Source organism: Schistocerca cancellata, chromosome 2 (assembly GCF_023864275.1).
Source record: "Schistocerca cancellata isolate TAMUIC-IGC-003103 chromosome 2, iqSchCanc2.1, whole genome shotgun sequence".
Lineage (NCBI taxonomy): Eukaryota > Metazoa > Arthropoda > Insecta > Orthoptera > Acrididae > Schistocerca > Schistocerca cancellata.
The window spans coordinates 567687041-567704737 of NC_064627.1; the positions used below are offsets into that span (position 1 = coordinate 567687041).

The window sequence follows — 17697 nt, forward strand, 5'->3', positions numbered from 1 at the left end:
GATAGGAGGGACGTGGGGTCAGCACACCAAAAAAAAAAATGTATGTGAAATCTTATGGGACTTACTGCTAAGGTCATCAGTCCCTAAGCTTACACACTACTTAACCTAAATTATCCTAAGGACAAATACACACACACACACACAAACACATGCCCGAGGGAGGACTCGAACCTCCGCCGGGATCAGTCGCACAGTCCATGACTGCAGCGCCTGAGACCGCTCGGCTAATCCCGCACGGCGTCAGCACACCGCTCTCCTGGTCTTGATGATGATATTATTGACCGAAGCCGCTACTAATCGGTCGTATAGCTCCTCAATTGGCATCACGAGGCTGAGTGCACCCCGAAAAATGGCAACAGCGCATGGCGGCCCGGATGGTCACCCATCCAAGTGCCGACCACGCCCGACAGCGCTTAACTTCGGTGATACCACGGGAAGCGGTGTAACCACTGCGGCAAGACCGTTGCCCACATAATGGATCGCATACCAATGAATTAAAATCGGTTAAGGGCAAACAAAGTTATGGCAAAGGTGAATAGCGATATGTTTTAAACAAAATTGGGAAAGCGCCGTAGTAAAAGAAGATGTCAGAGTGTATTCTGGAAAATGAATATTGCTTCCTTCAACGAAGAGCTAGAATATGGAAGTGAGAAATAAAGCCTTCAAAGCGTACTTCTGAACAAGTGGAAGTATACTTCGACATGGGAATGGCATGAAGTACGAACTGAAAAATTATTATAAGGAACAGACAAGAAAAATCACAGTAGGAATATCGTAATAGAAAAAAAAAGTTTAGATGGTACGATACCTGCTGTGGCACCAAGAAAGGTGGCCCTGGCACTGGAAACAGCAGTAGAGTGGTATTTATTTATTTAACCTGATCTGATTACGGTCATCGGGTCCTCTCTTACATCGGATTGTGGTTTCACATATACAGTATCTTTCTAACATAACAATTTCAATAGGACAAATAGTATTAAAATGATTTGAGTGTGGCGAACTGAGTTTATAATAATAACTATGAACTAATAAAGTTAATACTGGAAATACTTGAACCACTGCAGCTACTGCCACTTATAGTGATAACAGCAATAATAATAATAATGATAATAATAACTGTGGTATCAGGTATCGATACCACCCCACGGCCTATCAAAGATGCTAATGGAATGGCAAGTTACCGTCTGACGACAATAGTGGTCGCACGGTATCTGAGGGACCCAACGCGGCGTTCCGACACCTTCGCTCGTGCTTAGTTCAGCGATCCTCATCCTTGTTGACACTGTAATAGCTGCATTATCTGTACTGAGCCTTCGTTCGCTTGGAGAAATACAAGTTAAGTAAATCGTATGCTTACTGCGTTGACTTGTTCGTTAATCACTTCTGCTACTGTCCATCTTTCCTACAACGACAATTGCCACACCACTCTGTAATCCACCTCTACTTAATGTTATGTACAAAGTAAGACACAACACTGATGATAGTGGCAGACAAAGGTAAAGGCTGACAAAGACTGGAATACAAAAACTAGGGCATGATGGGCATAACAGATACATAAGGATCCGTCATAGGACGCAGCTACACCGATCAAGGGACTTCAGTAGTAAAACAAAAAAAGAGCTTTTTCGGCACAACAATGCAGGGGCATTCAGAGAGATGAATACAATTAAAAGTGGCTAAGGTCAATAATAGAGGATAGTTTTCAACACTGTTCAACTAATAAGCAGAGCTATGGGGGCATCTAGAAAGTATTTCGCCACAACGCGTTGTTGGTAGATTCTGCTGTCGTAGTAACTATGACTGGTAGCTGATTTTTTTGAAATATTTAGGACTCAAATTCAGAGACTCATCACAGGGTGGCACTACCGTTTGTATGACCGGGCTGCTTTCGCTTATGAGTCATATTGTTAGCCTGCTTGCTAAAGAATATGTAGGAATTCTAGTGCAACCAGATTGTAGTTATTTTTTGTCAGAGCACTGAGTTACACGATAAGCACCAACGACTTTTCAAGGGGAAATCTGGACAGAGGACGGGATTTTAAAATACATGCAATACTCATTAAACGCCTTATTGCTGCCTACGATAGAGAACGTAAGAAAACCTATGGGTGTCCCCAAACTATAAGTAAGAGAAATTGGATACAAATGTGTGACATCCGACAGAGGATCTTGCGCAGTCTTTTTTCGTCGACGGCGATTCGCCATATCCGAGTATTAGAATTTAACGAAGAGAATGTATGGTGGTTTCTGAAAACAATTATTTGTCCTTCCACGACACTACAGAGCTATCATACCTGAGGACGATCTGAATGAGCATCGAACTGCATGTCATTCATCATTACAATAGGACTCCAATTACATATTATTTACGCATTAGCCATTACGAAGAAATTTCAAGCAAATGATCCAGAATCATTTTTGTTGTATTCTTTTCTTATCAAATAATACTGCACAGAAATAATTTTCTCTTCTTTTTGTTAGATGTTCTGTCAGTTAAATCGGCGGATGACATGCTTTCCTACAATAAGATAGTTTTTTAGCGTTTCGGTAGATGAGCTTTCTAAAGCAATATTATTGACAAATAGGGCAGAAACCTCTTTCCACCAGCGATTGCAAGTCCAAGGACTCCGGTAACATCGCTTCGTGTGCGATAACAATATCCCTTGACCTCTGAGTTACGTGGAACTAATCCATGAGCCTAAGAATGAAGTATTGCTATAGAAGAAATAGTGGAATACCCTGTAACTACAACTAACAAATTATGAAGATGATATTCAGAAAATTCCAGGATCCTACGCCTGACAGTCGCTCAGACACGCAGAGAATGCAGTTTGGCCTACGAAGATCGAGTGGAGACAAGAAGAGCGCCGTTCACTTCCGCTAATGGAGTCTGTAAAAAGAAATTATTAGGGTAACAGGTGTAAAAAGTATTTACGAAATTAATTTACAGCCTCTAGCAAAAAGTTAGTGTCGGGGCAGTGGTAATTAGAGCACGATTTGAAGCACTGCGAACATGAATGAAGTGAATCAGACAGTTGATAACATTGCCGCCGGCAGTGCCTTCTTTAACCTCACATAGGCCCTGTGGCGATATGTTCGGCGAGCTCCCACTCTTCGCCTCGGTTGTTGTCGGGTAGAGTCAACTTTATCGTCGCTGGGAAAACACTGGCAAGCACGTAAGCGGGGACCTCGCAAACAAAGAAAGCATGATTTACAAACACAGCTCCCTTTATCGTGGCTTCCGTTTGTCCTCACCAGTTTGGGAACTACTTTACAGTTAGGAGCAAAAGATAAAAATCTTTCGTGTTTCCATCGAATACCGTAACGATAAACGGGAAGGTATCTGTTCTGAGCACAGGAATTTTCTCAGTAAGTGTTATATAGTTGTAAAACTACCAGAGGCTACTGTAGACTACCATAAGTAAGCCTAGATTACGTTAGTTTCCCTTGTAACTGTGGTAGGTTTTGACGTCGAACTTGCATTACCTGCAGATTGGGTGTGTTGCGTATCTATCAGGCGTTACCTCATAACGATCGCTTTCTATACCTACGCGATCAGTGTCTTACTAGAGTCCCCTAAAAACTGGATGCAGTAAACCCTCCAGAAACTGAGTGAGGATATATAAAGGGCCATGTAGCCTACGGAACATTGTTGTTCTGTATAGTTATCTTCCTGTCTCTTACTTAAGAATAAACAATATTTATAGTAAAACTGAAATTGTCAATGTTTAATTCAGGTTTTATTCGAAAATTATTGATTTGTAATGTGAAACAGAGGGATGCTGTATTAAAAATAAAGAAAACAATACAGATTTATCATAAAGCACTATAAAACGCAATTGCCTCCAAAAATGTAAAATAAAAAACCACAAAACAAAAATATATCGAACTTCGTCGAACTGCATGTTTCTGTTACCCCTGAACAACTTTCGCATTTGTCAGTAATAACAGGAAACTCTTGCCTTTGATCATGATAAAGAACGTTTTACTGAGTACAAAATAACAACAATAATTACATGCATTTATGTTTGTCTTTGTAAACTGTACTTGCATTAAAAGTAGTTGCTTTGGTTACATATAAGGGCAGAAATTACGCGCTCAACTGAGTTTTATTACTTACAAAACACAATTTGTATTCTATACGGATATAAAATACACAATGGACTAACACTGATTCTAATTACGTGCAAAACAAGAAACCAAAAACCAAAAAAACGAGGAGTCATCGGCTCACATTTTCTCTGTAACACTCATTTCTGTTTCTTTCCCTAGCAGTTCTACCAACACTACCAGTAGTCCTACCATTTACTACGCCATTTATGTAGTGTACAAAAATAAGGAAACATAGTTTTGGTGTAGCACAACTCTATTTACAGTCCTCATTATTCCTCCATAGAAAAACAATGTGGCATGTGTCCTTAATCTTTCTTACCGGAAATGTAAGTAGGCGAAGAACAACACTAAAGAACAAAAGATCACGGGAAAGCAAGCTGATGTGTTTGGACGCGTTATTTTTTATCAGTAAAGTCTGTTGCTTTGTGAGAAAGAAATAGCAAGCTCAAAAATATTGTTACATTTAGATGAAGCTTGCATGTTACAAGTACTTACAGTCTCTCGATTAAGTAAGCCGAGGCAAAATGTCATTTCATCAAAATTACCACTAGTCATCTCAGTGTAAATGGTGAAATTTACTCTTGTTCAAGGGCCAGTTCTGCAGTAACTACACAGTCGCGTAAAACATAACGTTACTTATTCCAACCATTCAACAACAGAACGCGAAACATACTAGCTGACGGTAGTAATACGGGGTTTACTATTGGCGACAGTAAAAAAATTCCTGAAGAATTTTCTTTTTACTGTCTTTACTTCCTCTCTCTCGATGCAACTTCGGCGCTATGGGTAGAGCTAAGCTTTCTAGCTTCCAGACAGACGGTCAGACGTAAGTCTCGCCTAATGACCAAAACGCTATAATTAGAGAAGGAGGGCTTCCGACAGTCTTTCTTCCTGCGCATCGTCTATAAATAGAGTAGGGAGTGTGAGGAGAGGAGGAGAAATTATTCTGGTTGACAATGTACCCTCCACCACACACCACACGGTGGATTTTTCTCTGCTATGAAATTACAGTTACCTCGCTTAGGCTCTTAGTCTCACCTCAGTTTCTCTATGAATACGAAATGTATATTGTAATACAAATGTCTACAGCTGTCAGCACTAAATCTTCAATCTCTTCAGGGTCCTGTTCAGCAGAAGAGCATTTTCGGGCTAAGCGGAGTCAGTCCAAATTCATTTGCGGGACTCTTTCTAATGAGTTAGAACATACACGTTTACCCACACTAAGTCACTATCTGTGTCTCCTCGAAGGAAATAACAATGTGTTTTGTGCCAGCTAGATATACCAGAATACATCATTTTAATGCGAAGTTCAGATCGCGTAATAAATTAAATGCTCCGATAAGGAGGCAGAACAAGCCCGAGTAAGAATCCACTCATCAGGTCTACCACTCATGACTATAAAGTGGGAAGACCTAACTCGAAAGTAATAAACGTCGAAATACAGTTCTTTAATGTTATGTTTAAGCCATTTATCGATTGCGTATGGGCTGGTGGATTACTGCACAGCAGAAGTGAACAACATGAGAATGAATTCATCTGGCATCGTCTGTCTGTGAATGTTAAATCACTACGCATACGAGATACATGACAAGCTCCAGACATACCAATGACAGTACTAGAGAACAGAATTACCCGGATACTGGGAAGTACGGCAGAGCTGGAGGACTACTTCAAATCCTCAAAGTTGATGATCCGAGTCATCTGAAAACACTTCTTGAGTGACACTGCGATAATGGAAAGTTCCATTGATCCAGCAGACATCTCAGTAATGTAATACATGAAATGCAGGTTACATTTTGAACCGAACGTTCTGCAAGCACAGACAAATAATGCACGTCACATCACGGATCAGAAAGGAAAAGAAAAAAAAACCAACAACAACACTAGAGTCAAGGAATGTGCCCATGGTGTGTGCTGTGAATGTACAGTTCCCATATTGACGCCCCTAGGTGACAGGAAGACTTTGGAACGTGTTCCAGTATGGGATTGTTATAACGGGTCAGCCACCTAAATTGAAAAAGAGTTTCTATATCTACATCAATTCGGCGCCTTTCCTTTACAAAGCTAGGATATTTTGATGTGTGCTGAACTGTAGGCAAGTAATGACTACATGTTGAGTGTAGTTTCGTGTTTTTATTGTTGATGATAAAGAAGAAAGAGGGTAAAAGTACGTGCCAGCGCACAGCTTACTCCTCTCTAACTGTTTGAAAATCCAAATGAGGCTGCGATCAACCATTTACAGTCACACACCATCACAGCACGATGAACTACAGAGAGGTTTCCAATTTAAATTACGACATTAAAGCAACAGTATTGCGATGAACTTTACGATACCATTTCTCCCCCAGTAGTGACCAAGTATTTCCACGACAAGTATTCAAAATGATTTCCTCCGAGTCGAGTGCCACCGCACAAAAGTGCGTAAGCGGTCTGGGCCACGAAGGCGCGTGCATTTGCAGGGGCGGTACGTGTTCCGACGACCAAAACATCGAAACACCGGAAATACGAGTCGTACGTATGTGTGAATCAGACGTTCTACTTCGTTATATACAGAGGTAGGTGCAATTGTGAAGATACTGAGAAGTGTGTGAGCGAGTCATTAGGTTCCTTGGTAAACAGAAAATATTTAATTCCTCTTTTCGAAATAACAAAGTCATCTCAAAGAGTTTCTCCTTTGAATGTATGTACAGTGTGCTACGATGAAAAAAGGCAACAACAAAACATCTGTTGTGTCTGCTGCCTGTCACAGTCGATATCTGTCCCTGTTTATCTCATCACTACGGGACGATATCCAGGTACAGGTAGACGATAAACGTAACAGTGTTTCGATTTACGAGAAAGAGCTCTGCATCATTTTCTGGACAAACCATTGACAGACGACGACTTTTGATGGAACGATCAAAGACACCGCCAAAATACACAGATAATCTTCCTAGGTTGTTTAAAACGACAAATTTTGCTTTTCGATACTACTGATAGTGTGCTAGTCAGTGACGTCGGTAAGATACAAAAAACCATTGTAAACGACTGTTTACGAAGGTAAATTACGTCTGCAAGGTGCTGTTTAACCTTGCTACACACGCTTATCGTTATTAGTGCGGCGAGATCTATCAACGGCTGCCTGGACAAAATACGGATATATTGAAATAAAACGCAATCGAGATTTATAATACACGAAACATTGAAGAAGTACGTTTTCAGGGTGTTTTCGGTGGAGGTAAATGTATCATATTTCAAATGCGAACGAGGAAGAACATTGTACCTGACTGATGGAGTAAGAAACCACAGCGATCGGCCGCACAAGATGAACTGTCAGAGGATGAAAATAAAAAATAACACGGCGTTCCAGTTGATGGTAGATTGCCGGAATCATCGACATACTGGTACAGCTACTGGAAGTACTGAAGAATACAATATGTCAAATTTTCAAAAATGGTTCAAATGGCTCTGAGCACTATGGGACTCAACTGCTGTGGTCATAAGTCCCCTAGAACTTAGAACTACTTAAACCTAACTAACCTAAGGACAGCACACAACACCCAGCCATCACGAGGCAGAGAAAATCCCTGACCCCGCCGGGAATCGAACCCGGGAACCCGGGCGTGGGAAGCGAGAACGCTACCGCACGACCACGAGATGCGGGCTGTTAAATTTTCATAGTGATACAGTTAATCAGTATGTCGGCTATGACATGATACAGTCATGCGTATTTTAATTATCAATGTGACGGGACTGGTGCCGATTTATAGAGGTTTCAGGTGGGTATGTGCTAGTTATTAATGCCTTCAGCCTTGAAAATATGTCACAGTGGGAAAACAGCTAATTCCAAACAGAATGTAAGTATAACTTGTAAATTAGCAATAAATGATTATTGTGAATGAAGTCATTTACAACGACGTTTCGGCTATTGCCGTCATCAGATAAAAACTTTCAACGTCAGATTCAATAAGTTTTCTGTAGATGGTAGTAGCCAAAAATTCCTTATAAATTAAGAAATGTATAAAACCATTCTTTTTCTGTCATCAGTTTCCTAACTGGTTCGATAAGCCTGTCACGAATTCCTCTACTATGCCCATCGCTTTATCTCAGACCAGCATTTACAGCAGACGTCATCAGTTGTGTGTTGGAAATACAGGGTGACTCTGGAGGGAAAGGACATGACTGTGTTGGTAATTCTAAACGAAAAACTTCAAATGAATATATTTCCTTTTTTTGTATCCGGCACACAGCTGTTTAAAAATCACGGGCTTCAGTCGCATGCCGTTCTCAGCACTCATACGCGAAAACGACTCAAGCGACATTAGCTATATAGTGTTGTCTTTACAGGCCATTTCAATGCGCACAAATTACTGGTGACCAACTCATCGGTCCAGTTGTTTTAGATAACCGTGTTAATGGAGTACGGTATCTTTATAACTTTCAAAATTTGTTAACCAGAATACCTGGAGGATAATCCTTTGACAACACGACGTACTTCTAGCATGCCGGAGTTCCTGCGCATTCCGTACAGCCAGTGACACAGTACCTCAGTGAAACGTGTGCTGGGCGTTGTATCGGTCTCCGTGGAGTCGTGTCTTGGACACCGAGGTCACCCGATCTTACTCCATTAGATTGCTGTTTGTTTTGTTGGCTTAAGAGCGAAGCCTATACGCGCTGAGTGGACAAGAAGAAGAACTTCCCGCTCGTATTTCACACGGGTGTGCTCAGGCGAAGGACAGTACGAATGAGCTCAGACCAGCGATACAACAGCTGTCAACAAGAGCTTCAAAATGCGCTGCAGTTGACGGTGGACTTTTTGAACATCTTTTGCGAGGAAATTTGCACAATTAAACAAAACATAGGATCAGAAAGTTTCATTTACTATCATCTGCATTTGCCCTGTTCTCCACTGATTTCATTAGTTTCGTCCGAAACTGGTAAAACCAGAACATACGTTCTTATGACGTTTTTCGTTCAGAATCACTAATATTATCACCCTTCAAAGCACGTAGCTTTCCTCCTGACTCAACCTGCATTCCAAATTGTATCTATCCCTCAGTTTACTAAATACAGGTTTCTCTAGTGCCATGGAATTATTCCACAACGTTATAACACACGTCCTTACACCCTGTCCCTACTTCTCGTCAACGTTTTACAAATATTCCTTTCCTCGCCGATTCTGCGGACAACCTCCTAATTTCTCGTCTTATTAACTCACTTAGTTTTCAACATTCTTCTGTAGCACCACACTTCAAACGCTGCGATTCTCTTCTTTTCTGATTTTCCCACAATTCGTGATTCACGCCCATACAGTGCTGTGTTCCAAAGTACATTCCCACGAATATTGCCCATCAAACGAAGGCCTATGTATAATAGACTTTTTAGCGGAGTATGCGATTGGGTGTCTTAATTTAATAAAATTAATATTTATTACGTTTGATAGCGACATAATTATTATTTTAATCTGCACATTTTTACCCACAAAAATCAACAATGGTCGCAAACTTATTCAAGAAAATGTGTGATTGTTATGATACACTTGTTCACTTCTCCAAATCGCAACCAAACTGCCACCCTTCCAATCAGCCTAGAGCTCGGGTTACGCTTCAGTCGGTCCTCACTACCTCCAGTGTCGATGGTGACGTCACTGGTCAAAACAGAATGTCAGCATTGCTCTCTTCGGTAGACTTCTGTTACTCGATCCCAACTTCCCTTGCGTGCGGGACCTGGATGACCATCAAACTGGAGACAATCCGAAGAAGGGCTCCAGAATAGAACGAAGCCAACAGCGCATCGCGGAAGGAGTCGGCACGGTACTGGAGACACAGTCCGGAAGGTGAGCCACCTACCTTGTGTTTATGTCGATGACTGTAGGAGGAAGGAAGCGCGCGGCGGGCCGGGCGGGTGTCTGAAGGCGGGCGGCGGTCAGCAGTCGAGGCGCTGCACCGGCGACATGAAGACGCTACGGGGCACGCGGCACTGGCTGGCGTGAGCTGTGCTGTCGGCGACCGGCCGGCCGGCTCGGAGCACTGTGCGCGGGCGTGGCGAGGCACCGACTGGCGACCGCGCCGGGCGCGCCGCCGCTCGCCGCCCCCCACTCCCCTGCTGCCGAGGCGCCGGGTGGGGGGAGGGGGGAGGGGCACAGCATCCGTCCTCGCTGCCGCCGCACACTGAAACTATAGTGCTACAACGGGAGACGACAAAGCGTAAGTCACAGCAAAGACAACGTCGAATCACGGACATCATTCTTCAGGAGGTAAACATTTGAACTTCACGTCGTTTCTTTGTTCCTTGTAGCCTATACATACAACTGAGACCAAGCGTCCACTTGAAGCGTATTCGTTCGACTAGTTGGGCGGCCGTATACAACTGCTCACTGCCGAATAATCCCAAGACATGTAGCGCCCCTGTCGTGCGGGGGACGTAGTGGCTGTAAGCGAGCACCTGTTGTTGTTTGTGTCTGCGTGTGTTTCGTACTTGATTAGCAACTATGGACATGAAGAACTTTAAAGTCACGTGAATCATATCACTGTGAGATAAGCAAGACAAGAGATATTGTAACCTCCCGACAGATAAATTCCGTAACCTACCATTTATAAAATGTGACTAACCTCGTAATAAAAAATGTGACTCATATATACCCTTTCAATAATTAACTGACTGTGAAGCTAAACTGGTAAATTTGGACGTCACCAGTGCTGCGTCATAGCCCTGAAAGATAATACTGAATAAATTAAAAAATTCTTACCTCAATAAGGTCGCCAGATAACGCATATATATCTGCTCCTACAAGAAATTTTTCTGGCACAGCCCAGTGCAATGCTGGCCGATAGATTTGTCATGTATAAAAAGAAACAACTGATCATTCTTTACAATAATCGGGATGCTATGGATTGGAGAAAGTAGGAAATTCTTTAAATTGAGATGAATGATTATCAAAAGTTAATTTTTATAAGAAAGATTATTATTAAGAGATTTTTTAAAAACATTTCCACAGGTCCCGAGTTCCGGCACACTGTTTTAATCTGCCAGGAAGTTTCATATCAGCGCACACTCCGCTGCAGAGTGAAAATCTCATTCTGGATTTACATGGGACTTGATATAACAACAGACATATGCGCGAGTTTGCTTTTACCTTATACTACATCGCTCAGGCACCGCCATCGCTCCCCAATACCGGCCTAGCCATCTCGATACACACGACTCCTAGTAACTACTTACTCCTACTACTACACAGTTCCTACTGCAGCCAACACTGCTCTCTGGTCAGAGATTTTCTTATAGCTTACATATCGCAGGTTTGCGTGAGCAATCCATCGAAATTACATCTGCTCGAGTGGGCTAGCAAAAAATTCCTTAGTCATGGACCTCTTACAGTATCACCGCTGCCACTTACTGTGGAAACTATGGTTGAAAGTTGCGGGGAATGTAAGTGTGGAAGCTACGTGGAAACGCTAATAATGATGTAGCATAAAACATAACATTGTGCGCTCAGATTTAGGCGCCGGCTGGAGTGGCTGAGCGGTTCTAGGCGCCACAGTCTGGAACCGCGCGACCGCTACGGTCGGAGGTTCGAATCCTGCCTCGGGCATGGATGTGTGTGATGTCCTTAGGTTAGTTAGGTTTAAGTAGTTCTAAGTTCTAGGGGACTGATGACCTCAGCAGTTAAGTCCCATAGTGCTCAGAGCCATTTGAGCCAGATTTAGGCAATATGTTATACCTGACGTACAGTGAACATTCAACAACACTATTTAAAAAAGTTCTAGAAACTGTACTTAAAAACAAAATTGAGAACACATTTAACCTTCCTTCATTCTACGTAGATAGCATTCTGACATTCTGTAAAGTACTCAAACCGCTTATATTCGTGGCCTTCCCTTGCGTATATGAACGCCATAAATTTACCTCGAATGGAATACACTGCACTGACACCACGATTTCACCAACACGAGCATGTAATTTTTATCGACCGTGTTCGTCGTCTAGTGAATGCAGCTGCTGGTTCTCCTCCTTGCCAATTATCATTTTGTCTAACAAGAATATACACCCAACTATTACTGAAGCGCCAAAGAAACTGGTATAGGCACGCGTATTGCCGGCCGCTGTGGCCAAGCGGTTCTAGGCTCTTCAGTCCGGAACCGCGCTGCTGCTACGGTCGCAGGTTCGAATCCTGCCTCGGGCATGGATGTTTGTGATGACCTCAGATGTAAATTCCCATAGTGCTTAGAGCTATTTGAGCCTGCGTATTCAAATACAGAGATATGTAAACAGGCAGAATATGGCGCTGCGGTCGCCAACGCCTATATACGACAACAAGCGTCTGGCGCAGTTGATAGACAGGTTACTGCTGCTACAATGAAAGGCTATCAAGATGTAAGTGAGTTTGAACGTAGTGGTGTCGGTGCGCGAGCGATGGGACACAGAATCACAGAGGTAGTGATGAAGTGGGGATTTTCCCGTACGACCATTTCACGAGTGTACCGCGAACATCAGAGATCGGGTAAAACATCAAATCTCCGACATCGCTGCGACCGGAAAAAGATCCTGCAAGAACGGGGCCAACGACGACTGAAGAGAATCGTTCAACGTGAGAGAACTGCAACCCTCCCGCAAACTGCTGCAGATTTCAATGCTGAGCCATCAACAAGTGTCAGAATGCGAACCATTCAACGAAACATCATCGATACTGGCTTTCGGAGCCCACCCGTGTATCCTGTATGACAGCACGACATAAAGCTTTACGCCTCGCCTGTGCCCGTCGGCACCGACATTGGACTGTTGATGACTGGAAACATGTTGCCTGATCGCACAAGTCTCGTCTCAATTTGTATCGAGCGGATAGACGTGTACAGGTATGGAGACAACCTCATGAATTCAAGGACACTGCCTGTCAGCATGGGACTGTTCAAGCTGGCGGAGACTCTGTAACGGTGTGAGGCGTGTGCAGTTGGAGCGATGGACCCCTGATACGTCTAGGTACGACTCTGACAGGTGACACGTCTGACCGCATGCATCCATTCTTTTTCATTGTGCATTCCGCCGGACTTGGGCAATTCCAGCAGGACAATGCGACACCCCACATGTCCAGAATTGCTACAGAGTGGCTCCATGAACAGTTTTCTAAGTTTAAACACTTCCGCTGGGCACAAACTCCCCAGAAATGAACATTATTGAGCATATCTGGGATACCTTGCAACGTGCTGTTTAGAAGAGATCTCCATCCCGTCGTACTATTACGGATTTATGAACAGCCTTGCAGGATTCATGATGTCTATTCCCTCCAGCACTACTTCAGACATTAGTCGAGTCGATGCCACTTCTGCGTGCTCGCGGGGGCTATACACGATATCAGGCAAGTCTAACAGTTTCTTTGGCTCCTCAGTGCATAATGTCAACCTTATCAGGCTTACTAATTTCAGTACTACTCTGCAGCAATCTGCACTTGCTAGTCATTATTCCATTCGTACATTCTATCAATTGTCGAGCCTTATAAATATGTTTGTTGAAAGTAGTTTGCATTGGTCCAAGTGTTGACACTGGGAATGGTATCATTAGGTAAGTCTTTATTCGGTTGCGGCCGTATGTCGGATGTTACTCGGCTGCAGTGGGCGAGCTTCATAGGTCGGACGTAGTCTTACGACCATTCGGACAACCTGTTAGTCGGACGAATACGGCCACAGTAGACGTCCAGGCTAAAGGACCCCTATACCCGACCGACTAATTCGTGGAAGCATACAGACTACATACGTCCCGAGCGCGTATGCACTCAGCGATTGCAGCGTCGCCGTGTTCCTATGGCAGGTGGCAGTTTGTTTTCCTTAGTTCACTGACGTTATGTTCTGCGAGATCCCGCTCATTATCACACAGGCACGCAAAACTGGCAATTGTCTGCCGGCCGGTGTGGCCGAGTGGTTCTAGGCGCTTCGGTCTGGAACAGCGCGACCGCTACGGTCGCAGGTTCGAATCCTGTCTCGGGCATGGATGTGCGTGATGTCCTTAGGTTAGTTAGGTTTAAGTACGAGTTCTAAGTTCTAGGGGACTGATGACCTCAGCTGTTAAAGTCCCATAGTGCTCAGAGCCATTTGACAATTGTCTTGTCTGTTTTAGAGCTAACAAGGCCAAAGAGGCCTAGAGGAAGCTGTAAGCGAATAAATGGCTGATGTAGAGGAAGAAATTCAGCCACGTTATGTCACTTAAGGAGCTGGGAGCAGACGATTTTTCGACCTTATTTGAGAATGACTGAAACAAACTTTTCGGGTCTGCTGAATTTCATCAACCCATGCATTGTCTACATTATGATTTCTAACCACTGGCAGACGTTGCGAGTACCTCTAATTCAGTGCAGATGTATCTCGTCAATCATTATCTTAACTGACTCGTGAAACATGGAAGGTGAATTATAGTTGCTTGAGGAAACACATCACGATAAAACTAACCAAATAAAACTAATTATATTCTACATCCACATATGCAGCTACATACATACTCCGCAAGCCATTGCATGGTGCATGCAGCATGGTACCTTGTACCACTAATAGTAATTTCCTTTCCCATTCCTTTCGCAAACAGAACGAAGGAAGAACTACTGGCTACCTACCTCCCTTCGAGCCCTAATTGCTCTTATCTTACGCGAAATGTACGTTCTGCAGTCGGCTTCAAATGTTGGTTCTCTAAATTTTCTCATTGGTGTTCTAGGAAAAGAACGTCACCTTCAATACACGGATTCCAATTTGAGTTCCCAAATCCCCTCCGTAATACCCGTTTATCGAACCTACCTGTAACAAATCTAACAGCCCGTCTCTGAATTGCTTCGATGTCTTTCCTTAATCTGACCTGGCGGAGATTCCATACACTCGAGCCGGCCGCTGTGGCCGAGCGGTTCTAGGAGCTTGAGTCTGGAACCGCGCTACCGCTATGGTCGCAGGTTCGAATCCTGACTCGAGCATGGATGTGTGTGATGTCCTTAGGTTAGTTAGTGTTAAGTAGTTCTAAGTTCTAGGGGACTGATGACTTCAGATGTTAAGTCTCATAGTGCTCAGAGTCATTTTGAACCAAACACTCGAGCAGTATTCAAGAATGCTTCGTTCTAGTGTTCTATACGCGGTCTCCCTTACAGGTGCCCAAACTTTCCCAAAATTCTCCCAATAAACTGTAGTCGATTATTCGTCTTCCCTACTAAAATCATTACGTGTTGGTTCCATTTCATATCACTTTGCAACTTTTCGCCTAGATTTTTAATGGTCGTGACTGTGTCAAGTAGTACATTATTAATATTGTATTTTAATATTTCGGGATTGGTTTTTCTACGCCTCTGCATCAACTTACTTTTAATGCTCATGTAAACTTTATGAACTTCCGTTTTCAGATACTTAAACAACACATGGACACACATAGCAAACAAACAAATATCAAATTACGTATAGACACCATAACACGAAAAAAATTCGAGTGATAAACACACAATGACAGCTGACAATACTTCACACTGTACACACAGACAATCAGCATACAGGTGAAAAGGGGAAATGGAGTCTTCAAAGAAATGTGTTCGAAAAGGCGCTGAAAATCTGATATCTGGAGTATGCAGATCGACCATACAACTTAGGACGACACACGTGGATCAGTAACATCAGAAATCGTAAAGAACACCAACTGGTAATTTAACCTCATGAAATTTGTGCGGCAGAATGTGTTTCCAACCTAGAACACAAAAGAATAACAGGAAAAAAGTAATGTAGTAACTTATTTGTAGGTATTATATATCTTAATTATAATTTACATAAAACAAACATATTACAAGGTATGAAGATGCTTCACAAATAAAAGAAGCGAAACGCATATGGCACAAAAGAACTTTCATTTAGCTGCTAAGATGGAATACGTCTCCAAGAATTTTTAAGCAACTACGGAACGTCGGAAAATATTTAATATTGTGAATCCATATGTAGTATAAAAGTGTTCCCCCCTACGACACTAAGAAACTAAAAACTACAAACGGTTATGGTGCACATCATGTTATAAATACAGCAAAATATAGATAAGAGATGAAGCATTTACCAACTGTTAAAACTTCATAAAAGTACTACACTTTGTTCTTCTAAATAGACTAAGTGGCGATTGACTGAATTTTGTAAAAACTTACGTGCTGTAGCATTCTGCGCGACGAAATCGCGCTATGTTTTTATTACGAATTTTAAAATTAACCCATTTTTTGGACGTGCACTGTTTGAGTGCTGTCCAGTTCACTGTAAAACGCTTTAAACCACACCATTGTGTGTTTAATGAATGGTGTGGCTTCAAAGTTTATTAATTTTAAAATTCATGAGAAATCCAAAGGGCTATTTCGCCACACAAAATTGTATAGCACGTAAATTTTCACGAAAATTCACGTTTTACTGACTTTAAAATCATGTCATGAATGTTTTGATAGAGGTCAAAAGAACTAAATCTCTCGTAAATTTTATCGAATTGTGAACAGAAAGCTTTCTGTATATCCTAGTGCAACAATACAAAGGCGAATACAAAACGAGGCCCCAGCAAGAAAACAAGGAAACCCCTAACTACCATCTGATTTTTAAGAAATCCAAAACCTGCCACTATTTGATCCACATAACTCTTTTTAAACCAGACCTGGGGCTGGTTGCTCTTTAAATCATAAATATTACAGTACTGCAGTTACCGTTCTCAAAATGTCAACCTTCGACAAGAGAGTGGTGCAGTGGTCGCTTTTGTTATACAATAACTCCCTGGCCCATTCTGTACAGGCTCCAACTGCTCGTGCTGATGCTTCGAGCTAGCAAATTTTGATCTCCTGCTGCCCCCTTCCAGTCCACCTTATTCATCTGATACGGGTCCCAGTGACTTCCACTTTCCTCGGACGAAGAAACCATTGTGTGACAGGCATTTCCACAATGAAGAATATGTAATTTTTCAAGAAGAAATGTTTTCTAATTTGCAGGAACGCAGCCTTCTGCAGCCAAGGTTTACACTAAATTACTATTGTTGGGGAAAAATGGGTCGCATTGAAGGGTAAATATGTAGAGAAGGTCTAAATCATCATCAAATTTCACGGTCTCAGTTTGGCTCCTTCCATGTGGTAACTAATACTTGATGACTCCCTCTCGCACTTGCTGAATCCACTGTACGTTCACGTTCAGATCATTCGTAAGCTGGAGACTCCCCCGGTATGACTTCTGCTCTCCGAACGCGCGCCACTTGTCCGACGGTGTGTCGCCGTCCCACTGAGGATGGCCGCAGCTGGTTTCCAGAATCGGAGCAAAATATGCAGGTCGAGGCTGCGGCGGCTCTCCGTAAAGGCGCAACCCGCCGCGAGCCGACGCCAAGGAGAACCGCAGCCAATTTTTCTTTCTTTCCTTGCGGTGAGATTCTCGGTGCCGGCTGTTTGCATTTTCCTTCTTCTGCTCCCGTAAACAGTTTTGCTGTGCTGCATCCGAAATCTAACCACAACAGCAACAACAGCAAAACAGTCTGTTGCTCTGCTCCGGCGGGCACAGTCTCCAGCCAAAAGTAGTGCAGGCAAAGACCGTACAGTTGTTAAGCTATATGTTATAGTTAAGCTATAAAACGTAGTTTAAATATCTTCAA

The 17697-nt window shown here is 42.8% G+C and overlaps 1 protein-coding gene across 1 annotated transcript in view; it reads right to left on the minus strand.

Annotated features, from left to right (window-relative positions):
* Positions 1 to 10135, minus strand: part of LOC126162160 (SH2 domain-containing protein 4B-like) — a 649869-nt gene extending 639734 nt beyond the window's left edge. Inside the window, exon 1 of the mRNA XM_049918472.1 lies at positions 9942 to 10135. The gene's annotated coding sequence lies outside the window, so the exon portion shown is untranslated. The remainder of the gene's footprint in view (positions 1 to 9941) is intronic.
* Positions 10136 to 17697: the final 7562 nt, after the last annotated feature.